The sequence below is a fragment of the Pristis pectinata genome, chromosome 14 (assembly GCF_009764475.1).
Source record: "Pristis pectinata isolate sPriPec2 chromosome 14, sPriPec2.1.pri, whole genome shotgun sequence".
In the NCBI taxonomy this organism is placed as follows: domain Eukaryota; kingdom Metazoa; phylum Chordata; class Chondrichthyes; order Rhinopristiformes; family Pristidae; genus Pristis; species Pristis pectinata.
In genome coordinates this window covers 25873469-25886767 of record NC_067418.1, presented here as the reverse complement: position 1 = coordinate 25886767, position 13299 = coordinate 25873469, and the positions used below count along the sequence as shown (strand labels likewise).

Genomic DNA, 13299 nt, shown 5'->3' with positions numbered 1-13299 from the left:
ACTGAGCCAGGTGGTGCGGCAACAGTCTTGCACGCACTCCCCCCCCCCCTCACCTCACTCCCCCCCCCCCCTCACTCCCTTCACACAAAACCAATTCGCTGATCACTGGTCTCTCCTCACGCTTGCTCCACTTCCCACCCCCCATCATTTGCCTCCCTCCACATCGTTGCTGTGTATCCAGCTTCCTTAACGTGCTGCACTTTTCCCGGTAGCCGGTGACTGTTCTTAACTGTCCCCAGCTGTGAGCTCCTACCGGAAGCTTTCCCGCCCAGTGGCTGGCCAGCCCGTTGATCGAACCAGCACCCAGGCAGGAAAGACAGAAGGAAACCAGAACGAGGCCCTGTTATTAAATTCCGCAGGACTTTTCCGTCCTGGGGTTTCGGGTTTTTAATCCCGTCAACACGGCTCCTGCTCCTTCCGCACAACTCCACTGGTACTGAGGGTATTGAACTCCCAACATTCACCATATTCACATAAACAGCCAAATTCATTAAGAAAAGGCTTCAATCAAAAGCATTTGGGAAGAAGCTGCAAAGTTCTGTCTCCCCACAAACGTGACGGTAGGTCCCAGCGCTAATTATCGGAGTGGAAATTCTGGCTTTCACGAGCTGCTGCTTCTGGCTTCTCGGTCTCTGACCTTTGCGGCTTTGTTTAAGGATTCTGTAAACAGAAGTTGGTAATAATTACTTTGTTGGAAGCCAGTCTGTGGCCATTAAAATTAATCAAGCGTGTTTTAAAATTTGTGTAGTTTGTCTTCAAAATGAGATGATAAAATACAGTTTTGTATTTCCTGGGGGCTAAATTGTGCTCGTTTCCTGTGCCTTGACGGGTAGAAATAGACTTTAAATTATTATAATTATATTGTTTTATGGAGCAGAATCGAGTCCTGCGTTTTGTGTGTAAGTGGCAAAGGCGATTGGGTCTATATTCATTGGTAGATAAAGTTACACATACCTTATTTCAGAGATGTCATTTCTAAGCTACTTTGCTGCAAGCTATTGGCTGAGCAGTATCTGTAAACCCTGAGTCTAAACAGTAGGATTTGAATCCAACTCCAAACAATCCCAAGAATTGGAAAATCCAGATAATGAATCTTGTATTGGCAACTATTTGAATATTGGACCTAAAACCCATGGGTGAGTCCACCATCATGTGAACTTTGGCTGCCCATTGAAGTCCTTTTGGTTGGTAGAAAGATAGTTCTGCCCAGGGAATAAACATTAATGCCACATCTTGTGAAGCTGTTAATGGGCCTTCCAGTCCTTCACATTATTTTTGAAATGAAAATACATCAACTACAAATCCATACTTTTTGCTTTGGCACTAAAGGTATAGAAATCCGGTGGCTAAAGTATACAGCATTGCAACAAAATACACGTTTAGAACTCTGATCAAAACTTTCTTTGTAATGTGATTTTTATGTAGGTATATTATTTAGAGACCAATGTCAATATCAATTAACAACAAAACAGAAGAGATCCAAAAATAATGAACTGCATTATTTACTGGCATTTTAAACAATGCCAATGTATAACACACCAAACACTGATTAATAGATTAACAGTAACTAAGTAAAAATTCCATATTTAATGGTAGTTGTAACTCACACATATTTCTCATTTTAGATATGCATTTGAACTTCAGGATGGAAGATAAATATGAAGTGCTTAATTGCATTTTCTACAATACAATTTTAAAAATTAGAACTTCCAATTGATGTGAATTTCTTCCATTTAACATGCTTCTCATAATGCTTTAATATTATTAGACCTAATCAGTGTCTATAATTTACAGCTTGCAATACAGCAAGTCAGCAAGACTTTTTTGTCAGCACTTCCTAATCCTGAACTCTGCACAGAGAAGCACAAGCCTATTTGTTACATGGAAAAACTATCACTTCCAGGTTCCCTACCAAATCCTACACCATTTTGAATTAGACATTTATTACTTTTTGTTCATAGCCCTCTGATCAAAATCCTGAAGTTCTCTACTAAACAACATGATAGAAGAATATTTGCCATGCAGAATGCAGTGGTTCAAATTTTTTTATTTATGGTAGATGATTGTTGCTGGCAAGGCTAGCATTTATTCCTCATCTCTAATTCTTCTTAAGAAGGTGGTTTAGAGCCACTGCCTTGAATTGTTGCAATCCATCTGGTGAAGGTATTCCCAGAATGCTGTTAGATAGCAATTTCCAGGATTTTGACCCAGGGATGATGAAGGAATGATGACATATTTCCAAGTCCGGATAGTTTATCATTCTTATGCGTGTTCCTATGGCTCTACTGCCCTTGTCTTTCTAGGTAGCAGAGGTTACTGGTTGGGAGGTTGTGTTGTGCATTTTGTAGGAGGTACATGTGGCATCGGTGATGGAAGGAATAATATTTTATTGATGGATGGGGTATTTTTATTGTCTGCATTTTCCTGGATGGTGTCAAGCTTTTTGAGTGATGCTGAAGCAGCATTTTTCAAGACTAGTGGAGAGTTTCTATCATTCTCTTGACTTGTACCCTGTTGATGGTGGAATGATAGTCCATAAAGATACTAAGGATGGTGACACTTGGCACAGGATACCCAGCCTCTTACGGACACATGAATCACAATATTGGGGCTGATCCAGTTGAGTTTCTGGTAATTGCTGTCTCCCTGGATGTTAATGTAGAGACCAAGTGATGGTTGTGCTGTTGAAAATCAGGATTAAACCTGAGTCCCCAGAGCAGCAAAGAGGCAGCACTGACTGCTGCACCACTGTGCTGCAGATGAAGGTAGTGGAAAAAAGTGGTAGTTTCAGCCTTCTCCACTGCATTCATTTGGTGGGCCTGCCATCACTATGGATGAGGAAGCTCTTGGAGCCTACTCCACTTGTTTATTGCTTCCTTCCTTCCCCTTCTTTAGTGAAGAGGCCTTGCTTTCAGACTCTATTCTCCTCCTTCTGAATACTTGTTCTGGCTCAGCAGAACCATCACTAAAACAGCCACAATACAAAAAAGAATTATTAGCCTCAGTAATTCAAGTAAAGTTTTGCAATCCTTGCAGCTCCAAATTCCCATCTGGTGGATCTTCCCAACTCATTCACTAAAAAAAACCTGCAAGTAATTAAGGAAGACAGTTGTGGAGCCTCTCCTGATGGTAGACATAATCTTCTTACATGGTGTATATGGTATATTAGGTGAATGAATGTGACACATTGCAGAAGGGCAGGTAACCAAGTGAACATTGCATGATGATTGATGATACTGTTGTGTACTCTGTGTACTTTGAGAATGGGCATAATGTACAAGAACAAACAGGATGCTACAGCCGCATAGACAAATCACAAGGTTACTATCACCAATTGGAGTTGAAATTGTAAACAGATTGGGGATTAGAGTATTTTAAAAAAAAGCTCTATCTGATTAAATTCAAGGCCACAGTTCTGATGTGGTCCTAGAGGTGCTTTAGCTTTTTTGCTTAATGTGACTTTGTGTTTCAGTAGAGTAAAATGGTTGCTAAATTGGATCACCCTCAAAAACAAAATGAAACGGGGGATGATACTGTTCAACTCAATGCACAAGTATGGTGAGGTACAGGTACAACGAAAAACTTGCTTGCAGCAGCAGCACAGACACATAGATTCAGACAACACACGGAACATAAATTGTACAAGGTGAAGGGAAAATATAGACTGTGCAAAACAAGAGATGAATGCAAAACAAAAACAATCAGAAACAAGTCCATGGTAGTTCAAGAGGTGGCCCATAGTATTGTTGAGTTAGGATTAGGGTTGTGCAGGTAGGTTCACAAACCTGATGGTAGTAGGAAAGTAATTATTCCTGAAGTTGGTGGTGTGGGACTTCAGGCTTCTGTACCTCCTGTCCAACGGCAGAAGTGAGAAGAGGGCATGACCCAGATGGTGGAGATCATTGATGATAGATGCTGCTGCCTTGAGGCAGCGCCTTGTAGATGCTTTCAATGGTGGGGAGGACTGTGGCCATGGTGGACTGGGCTGTGTTCATTACTCTCATTTGCATCACAGGAAGCATGTTGCGTTTCTGGTACTGGCTACTTTAAATTTAATGCCCACTCTTCAATTGCTGTGCAAGTCAGCAGAGGCTCAATATCACCAATGATTATTGGTACTGAAATTAGCCTGCATCTCTGAGATGGGAGTCACAAGAATTGGTGGGTGTAGTGAGAATATTGAACTAATCATGGAATATTTTGACAAACGTTTGAATATGAAAGAGAGTATTCATCAAAGATTTTGACAATGCACTGGAGGCATTGGTGCAAAAGAGAATGCTGGCCCTTACTTCTGCAGGGGCTTTGAGACACTCCAGACACATACATAGGAGATAGTAAGATGAAGAGCAGCATGTTAATGGCATAAATCTAACTTGAAAAATGTGATTGCATGGTAGGAAGAAGTTCAACAAAGATATCTTGAGTGCATGTCTGCAGATCCCTGAAGGTAGCAGGACAAGCATGTAATGCAGTTAATAAGGCTTCTGGGATACTTGCTGTTATTTGGCATGGAACACAAGAATCGGGAGGTCATGCTGGAATTGGATCAGATGTTAGTTAGTCTACAGCTAGTGTACTGAGTACAGCTTTGGTCACCACATTGCAGGAAGGACATGATAGCACTAGAAAGGATGCAGAGGATATTTACGAAGATGTTTCCAAATTGGGGAATTATTGTTCTGAGAGAAGAGTAGCAAGGCTGGAATTGTTTTCTTTGGAACAAAAGTGACTGAGGGGAGATTTAAATAAAATGAATAAATCTGTGAGAGGCCTGGACAGGGTGAACAAATCTTTTTTCTTTAGTCAAGATGACAATAACCAGGAGGTATACATTTAAATTAATTGATAGATGGATTAGAAATGAGTTGAATTTTTTTTCAGTCAATGAGTAGAGGAAATCTGGAACAGACTGCCTGAACGGGTAGAGGAGTCAGAAACTTTTGTCCCATTTGAGACCTACTTGGATGGCCACTTGAAAAGCCATAACCTATAAGGTTGCAGGCCAAGAGATGAGAAGTGGTATTAATTTATGGTCCATTTTTATGTGGCATGGACTCAAGGGGCAGAAATAGCTGCCCTCTCCAATGCAAATTTCTATGATTCGACATTTGTTGCCTTGCCCTAATCTTTATATGCCTCATGTCCACACCCAATAGCTCCTATACACACCATTCAACAATGAATGTCATAATGCCATCCTTGCTGTGCTTTGGGTTGCAGTTGTGATCACAGCAATTGGCAGATTTCAGACCTGACCCATAGTGGAGGTGGTTTGCATGGCATTCAACTCCCTATCCTCCTCTTCCCTATTCCAGCAGCACACCATGCTCTGCCTGGCTTCTCTTCATTCTGTTTCAGTTATTTTTAATCTGGTTGTGATGTGGAGTTCAAGAATGGCAATTCTAGTATCAGATTAGCGTTGCACAACCATCTGTGGATCTCGTTCTACGTGCAAATGCTTCATGTGCATATTCCATTGCACCATATTTTCGATCCTTTATGGCTGTGTAGCTAACAAATTGGTGATATTCAGAGAAATTTAGCCTCCATGGAATTAGGAGGTGCACTTTCTGCTAGTATGAACACACTAACAGCAAATGTATGTGTGAATGGCTCTTTACCTTTACATAAATAAAACCTGCTGCATCATTTCTGTGGCGGTATTATAGATTGTCATTCACATGGAGTATAGCTAATGGAGGAATGCCAATGTAATCTGTAGTCAACTACTCTCCCATAATGTAAAGGTGCTTTAGAATTCAGATTGTGACAGTTAGAGGACAATACTACTTAAATCCTTTTTGTTTCTCTTCCCACAGTAAAGACCTGGAGATCAAGAAGCATTGATGGGCTATGTCATCACACCAAATTATCAGCTATTTTTATATTGGCAATAATGGTCTATTTATAATTTATTTGGCATCAAAGTGTGGAGCCCATAGATTTCCCCATAGTAGGAAATAAATATAGAAGACAAAGTTGTTCTCTGTCATTCTCATACTGTGTTGCCAGTCGTCTGGGAGTAAATTACCCAGAGGCTCAGATGGCTGAGTGAAACAGGAAGTGGAGAATAACTTGACGGCTTCTTAAAGATGTGGAAAATATGATTTCCATGATGCATGCTTTCACGTAAAACATTAATGTAGGAAAGGGGGTGGGGGGTGTTTCAACACACATCAAAGAGTGGCATGTAGTGTGAACAGGTGGAAGTTAAATACACAGTTTACACAACAACTTGCATTTATTTTGAGGGTTTAATGTAAGGCAACATTAAAAGACACTTCACAGGAACATTATCAAATAGAAGTTGCCAATGAGACTTCCTAACGAGGTTTTAGGACGGGTCATGAAAATATAGTCAAAGACCTAAGCTTAAGTGGGGGGTGGAGGGGGGAAGAGAGACAGAGAATGGATTTGGGCAGGGAATTGCAGAGTTTAGGATCTAGTGAGCTTGAAGGCATGGCTGCCAATTGGAGACAGATAAGATGTCAGAATTGAAGGGATACTGAGATTGCTAAAGGTTGAAAGGCTCAATGGGTCTGCAGAAATACAGAGAGATGAGCCTGAGGTGGGGTTTGAAAACAAGGAAGAGAATTTTAAAATCAGTATAGTTAGATTGGGAGTAAATGTAGCTCAACAACGAAAAAGTGATGAGTGAATGGAAGTTGCTGTGGGTTTGTATATGTACAATAAAGTTTTAGGCTGAGCTTGTATTTAAAGGCCAGGTGAGCATTGGAATAATCAAGTTAGAGATAACAAAGGTGTGATGAGAATTTCAATAGCAGATGAGTAGGGATAGGGGCGTATGGAGGTGGAGTTAGTAGAGGAATGGAGCAGAGATTTATTTCCTCTCATGGTCGAGTATCACTCTAAATTTTTGAACAGTCACTTTCTGGTTGAGACTATGACCAGGAAGAGACCTGAATTTTGACTGAATAACAGGAGTGAAACAGTTGGCATTCACTATTTTAATGGAGTAAATCAACAGCAACTTAAAATGTGAACACATATACAGTTAACTTTGGAAACTGAGAAGTTACTCTTCAAGTTACCTTGTGCTTCAGTAGGTTGCAGTGTAGTAAAGCCTTGATGACGCTTTCAACTTTGAAATGCGTGCAATGATGTGAAATTGTGACAGTTGCCAACCAACTCCCTACGAAACATACCAGAAAATGTTAGGCCTGATGCCTTCAGGAGTGAATTATTACTTTAAGACTGTCATTTCTTGAAGGAGGATGCTTTCACTGAGGACATCAGGAGAATCATGTTGTGTCACGGGTGTTCTTCCTAGCTTTCCAGAAATGGGTGATAGGCAAATGGAGTGTGAAAGAAACTTAGTGATGGGGGGCTGGGGGAGGGGGGTTCTGGGGTGGGTGTAGGGGGAACCGGATCTATCAGGAGGAGAGAGAAAAGGGACGGAGGGCAGGTTACCTGAAGTTGGAGAATCCAGTGTTCATTCAGATGGCATTCCACATGAGATTGTTAATAAAAGTGAGAGCAAATGAAATTGGAGACAGGCTATAGAATTAAGAATGAATTTGGAAGTAGGAAAGAGAAAATGAAGATCATGGAGGTTTGTACTCAAATTGGCATGCTAATGACAAGTGATATCCCCAGGAATAAAAACAATGTTCTGGAAATACTCTCCAGGTGAGGAAGCATCAGTAGAGAAATAAACAGTTAACATTTCAGGTTGATAACTTTTCACTGAGACTGGGAAAAGTTAGAAACAAGTTTTAAATTTGTTATGGACTCAGTGAAAGTCCCTTTAAGATAGAGAGTGTGTGTGTATGTGTGTGTGGGGCGTGCTTACGTCAATAGAAGATAAAGGACGTAATGACGTTGTTGAAGAAGTCAGAAGAAGAAGAAAGAGAGAGAGAGAAGGGAGAGAGACACCAGCCTGCTTGTTTTCTCTATCGATGGATGAGAAACAATAACTGTGTTTGCCATTGAAATCCATGTATGGAAGTTGGAAGTAATCCGGTGGAGTTCACTTTGTTGCTGACCTGTAGAAGGAAACAGGTATTTGTGTGTGGACGACCACGGTTCGGATGCTTTTCGGGGTGAGGAAGTCACTACCGAGTAAACACTGAAGTGTCGTTTGGGTTCCATCGTGGAACATTTGGATTTCGTATGTACTCTCTCTATGTTTTTCTACATCTACATCTTATCTTCAGACAACGGTGGTTGTTGAAGAAGCCCTTGCTCATGTTTCACCTTATGGCTTGCGGAACTGAACTTTAAGAACCATTCAGGAACTGGGAGTTTTGGACTTTGTCACACACACACACGAAGAGTTTAGTTTTGGGGTTAACGTTCGAGGTTTAACATTCTTGAATTCTAACATACTAACATTTTTACTTTTATTTTACGTATTATCAATAGTAGTGATTAATAAAATAGTTTTTAACACTAAATCATGCTCAGTGTGTTTCTTTTGTTGCTGGTTCGTGACAAAATTGGGGGCTCGTCCGGGATAGTTCCCAAGGTTAATGAGTGTCGTCTGGGATTGTACCCCAGATTGATGAGATTTGTTCGGGATTCAATCCAAAGATTTTTGAGGGAGCTCTGATAAATTCTTTTTTTAATTGGCTTGTGTGTGTGGAAACCAGCAGCAATGGATATTAAGGCATTTTTGGAGTCACCAACCCAAAAGGGATTGGAGGTGGCGAAAAAGGATGATTTGATAAAGATTGCTACAAGGCTAAACCTTACAGAAGTAAAGCAGTCTATGAGAAAGGCAGATATTCAGAGATTGATAGCTGGCCATTATGTGGAAAAGAAGGTGTTTGAGAAGGAAGTGTTAAAACAGTTTCCTGGCAGTGAAATAGCAATTTCTGAGGCACAGGTGCAGCTGGCAAAGATAGAAGCTGAACGACAGCAAACCCAGTTAAAGATAGAGGCCGAACAAAAGCTAACTCAGATGAAGATAGAGGCTGATCTAGCAATGAAGCGGATGGAGCTGGATAGTGAGGAGAAGGAGAAACAGAGGCAGCATGAGTTACAAATGAAGCGTAGGAGTTCGGAATCTGATTCTGATGATGGTTTTTCAGCCAGCAGGGAGGTTCGATTAGTCCCTCCGTTTGAAGAAGATCAGGTTGATCAGTATTTCCAACATTTTGAAAAGGTTGCTGTGAGTTCAAACTGGCCAAGGAAAGGATGGGCTCTTATGGTACAGAGTGTGATTAAAGGTAAAGCTCAAAAAGCTTATTCTGCTTTGTCTGTTGAGGATGCAGCTGATTATACCAAGGTAAAACAAGCTATTTTGAAGGCTTATGAATTGGTCCCTGAGGCTTATAGACAAAAATTCAGAGACTTGAGGAAATCTGCAGATCAAACTTATATGGAATTTGCCAATGGAAAGAGAATATGTTTTGAACGATGGTGCCTGGCTAAAAATGTAGATGGGGATTATGATAAATTGACAGAATTGATACTAGTGGAAGACTTTAAAAGATGTGTTCCAGCTGAATTAACAACATATTTAAATGAAAAGGCAGTGGAAACTTTACAAGAAACTGCTAGGTTGGCAGATGATTATACTTTAACCCATAAATCCAAATGGGGACAACCTAAAACCTTTCAAAGGAGTTACAAAGACAATCCAGGGAAACCAGAGATTAAATTGGGAGGTAATCAAAAAGGAAAAGATGAAAAGAAGCCAGGGCTGGAGAAACCTGTTGAGCGTACTTGTTATTACTGTAGGAAACCTGGCCACGTGATATCTAATTGTGCCCTTTTGAAGAAAAAGAAGGAAGCTGGGCCCAATGCTTGCTTTCAGGCAATTAAAAATCAAAAAGGTTTAGGAGATGCTGTTAAAGATCAGTCCTTGCAAGAGGGAAAAGCGGAAAAGTTGGAGGAGGTGAGAAAGGAATTCCGTTCGTATGTATCAGAGGGTTTTGTTTCACTGAATGATGAGTCACCCCAGGTGCCAGTGAAAATTCTTAGAGATACTGGGGCTAGTCAATCTCTCTTGCTGGACAGTGTTTTAAATTTTGGTGAAGAAAGTGACACTGGTGAAGTAAATCTAGTACGAGGCGTTACAGGTGAGACCATGTCTGTACCTTTTCACAGGGTGATTTTAAAGTCAAAGTTCGTAGAAGGACCAGTCGAGATAGGGATAAGACCTAGTTTGCCAGTGGAAGGAGTTTCTTTGTTATTGGGAAATGACCTTGCAAATGGAGAAAGTGATCCTGTGGTACGGTTAACAACCAAACCAAGGATTGATGAGTCTGAGGATGATTCAGATGTTTACCCATCATGTGCAGTGACTCGAGCTAGAGCTAAAGAATTAGCCAAGAAAGACAGTCCGGTGCAGTCTGATGTGGTTCCTTGTGACAGTCCTAAACAGGAAGAAAATTTTGATGCCTTATCTGAGACTTTTCTGTCTTCACTGGAGGATCAACATCCTTATAGTGAGCCTGAATTTAAAGATTTGTCTTTGTCAAGGAAGGATTTTATGGTGGAACAGACAAAGGACCCTGAGTTGACAGAATTGAAAGAAAAAGCTCTCTCATGTGAGGAGATTGAAAAAGTGCCAACTGGATACTATGTCAAAAATGGAGTGTTAATGAGGAAATGGAGACCTCCTCATGTTCCTGTTACTGAGGAATGGGAAGTTATTCATCAGGTTGTTGTTCCAAAAGTTTATAGGGATGAGATTTTAAACCTGGCCCATAGTATGCCTTTGGGTGGTCATTTTGGTGTGAATAAAACTGTAGGGAAGATCTTGAAACAATTCTATTGGCCTGGTTTGAGAAAAGATGTGGTGATGTTTTGTCGAACCTGCCACACATGTCAGATGGTAGGTAAACCAAATCAAAAACCCCCTGTGGCTCCTTTGAAGCCAATTCCTGCTTTTGGTGAACCCTTTTCGAAGGTGATTGTGGACTGTGTTGGCCCCTTACCAAAGTCTAAGACTGGAAATCAGTATTTGTTAACCATCATGTGTGCCACTTCTAGATTTCCAGAGGCAATACCCCTTAGAAATATTAAGGCCAAGACGGTGTCAAAGGCTCTTGTAAAATTTTTTACCTTGTTTGGTTTGCCAAAAGAAATCCAATCTGATCAAGGTAGTAATTTTATGTCAAAAATTTTTCAACAAATAGTCTATGAGCTGGGAGCAAAGCAGATTGTATCATCTGCATATCACCCAGAATCTCAAGGAGCTCTGGAGAGATTTCATTCTACTCTCAAAAATATGCTGAAGACTTATTGCTTTGAAAACACCAAGGATTGGGACGAAGGTATCCATTTACTTTTGTTTGCCGTTAGAGAATCGATCCAGGAGTCAATCGGATTTAGTCCGTTTGAGCTTGTGTTTGGACATAGGGTGAGAGGACCTTTGGAGTTGTTAAGAGAGCAATGGGTTAATGAGGAAGTTCACTTGAGTCTGTTGGACTATGTCCAAAAATTTAAAACTCGGTTGGAGAGAGTCTGCCAGCTAGCGAGAGAGAATCTGAAAACAAGCCAGATAAGAATGAAGACATATTTTGATAGACGTGCTCGGCCTAGGACATTCGCAGTGGGGCAAAAGGTGTTGGTATTTTTCCCTAGCCAAAATAATCCCTTGCAAGCTCGTTTTTCTGGACCCTATGTTATTGAATCTCGAGTGACTGATCTAACATATATAATCAAAACACCAGATAGACGCAAGAAAACACAACTCTGTCATGTAAACATGCTAAAACCTTATTATGAGAAGGATTCAGTTGTGGCCTTGGTGGATGGTGAAAAGGTTGTTTCTAGAATGCCTGATGTTGATGTTGAGGAAGGCCAATTTAGACCAAATATTGTTCCATCGAAACTGAAAAACCAAAATATCATGGAGAACCTTGAAACGAAGTTGGACCATTTACAAGTTTCACAAAAACAACAGATGAGAGAATTAATTTTAAAATTTAAAAATCTGTTCCCGGATGTTCCAAACAGAACATCGATAATTACCCATGATGTTGATGTTGGGGATGCAAAACCAATCAAACAACACCCATATCGAATGAATGTGGAAAAAAGTAAACTTGTTGATCAGGAACTAAAGTACATGTTGGAAAATGATATTATTAGACATTCTACTTCAAATTGGAGTTCGCCCTGTGTTATTGTACCTAAACCTGATGGAACTGTTAGATTTTGCACAGATTACAGGAAAGTGAATGCTGTAACAAAGTCAGATGCTTACCCTATTCCTAGGGTGGATGATTGCATAGACAGAGTGGGAAAGGCAAAATTTCTTACAAAGATTGACCTATTAAAAGGGTACTGGTGTGTTCCATTAACAGATAGAGGAAGGGAGATTTCAGCCTTTGTAACCCCTTCTGGATTGTATGAATACAATGTTTTGCCATTTGGAATGAAAAATGCTCCGGCAACATTTCAAAGAATGATTAATTCAGTGATTCATGGGTTAAAACATACAGATGCCTACATTGACGACTTAGTGACTGGGAATGATACTTGGGAAGATCACATCTCTGCGTTAGAAAGGTTGTTTGAAAGACTTTCCAAGGCTAACCTTACAGTTAACTTGGCTAAAAGTGAATTTGGCCATGCCACTGTGACGTATCTTGGTTATGTTGTAGGTCAAGGCAAGCAAGCTCCTGTTCAGGCAAAAGTTCAAGCAATATCTGAGTTCCCTATTCCCACAGGTACGAGGACTGTTAGAAGATTTTTGGGAATGGTTGGATATTATCGAAAATTTTGTAAAAATTTTGCTGATATTGCTCTTCCCCTAACTAATCTTCAGAAGAAGGGAGTAAAGTTTGTTTGGACAGATTCTTGTCAAGAAGCATTTGAGAAGCTGAAAGCCATTTTATGCTACCATCCTGTGCTCAGAACACCTGACTTTGAAAAGCCATTTTCATTAGCAGTAGATGCCAGTGATGAAGCTGCAGGAGCTGTGTTGTTGCAGAAGGGTGACCTTGATGATATTGACCATCCTGTAGCTTACTTTTCAAAGAAATTTAATGAGCATCAAAAGAATTATTCCACCATAGAGAAAGAATTACTGTCGCTTGTTTTAGCCTTGCAACATTTCAGTGTATATGTTTGCACTGCTCAGAAACCATTGACTGTGTATACAGATCATAACCCATTGGTGTTTCTGAGCCGAGTCAAAAACAAGAACAGAAGGCTGTTAAACTGGAGTTTAATTTTGCAAGAGTTTGATCTCATGATAACTCACATTAAAGGCAAAGATAATGTGATTGCTGACTGTCTTTCCCGATGTTAAATGGGAAACATGTATCTGTACTAATCTGATAGTCTGTAGTTGTGTAGAATGATAATTATTAACAT

The 13299-nt window shown here is 40.3% G+C and overlaps 1 protein-coding gene across 1 annotated transcript in view; it reads left to right on the top strand.

Annotated features, from left to right (window-relative positions):
* The first annotated feature begins 346 nt into the window (after positions 1 to 346).
* kmt5b (lysine methyltransferase 5B) overlaps positions 347 to 13299 on the top strand; it is an 89154-nt gene continuing 76201 nt past the window's right edge. Inside the window, exon 1 of the mRNA XM_052028876.1 lies at positions 347 to 560. The gene's annotated coding sequence lies outside the window, so the exon portion shown is untranslated. The remainder of the gene's footprint in view (positions 561 to 13299) is intronic.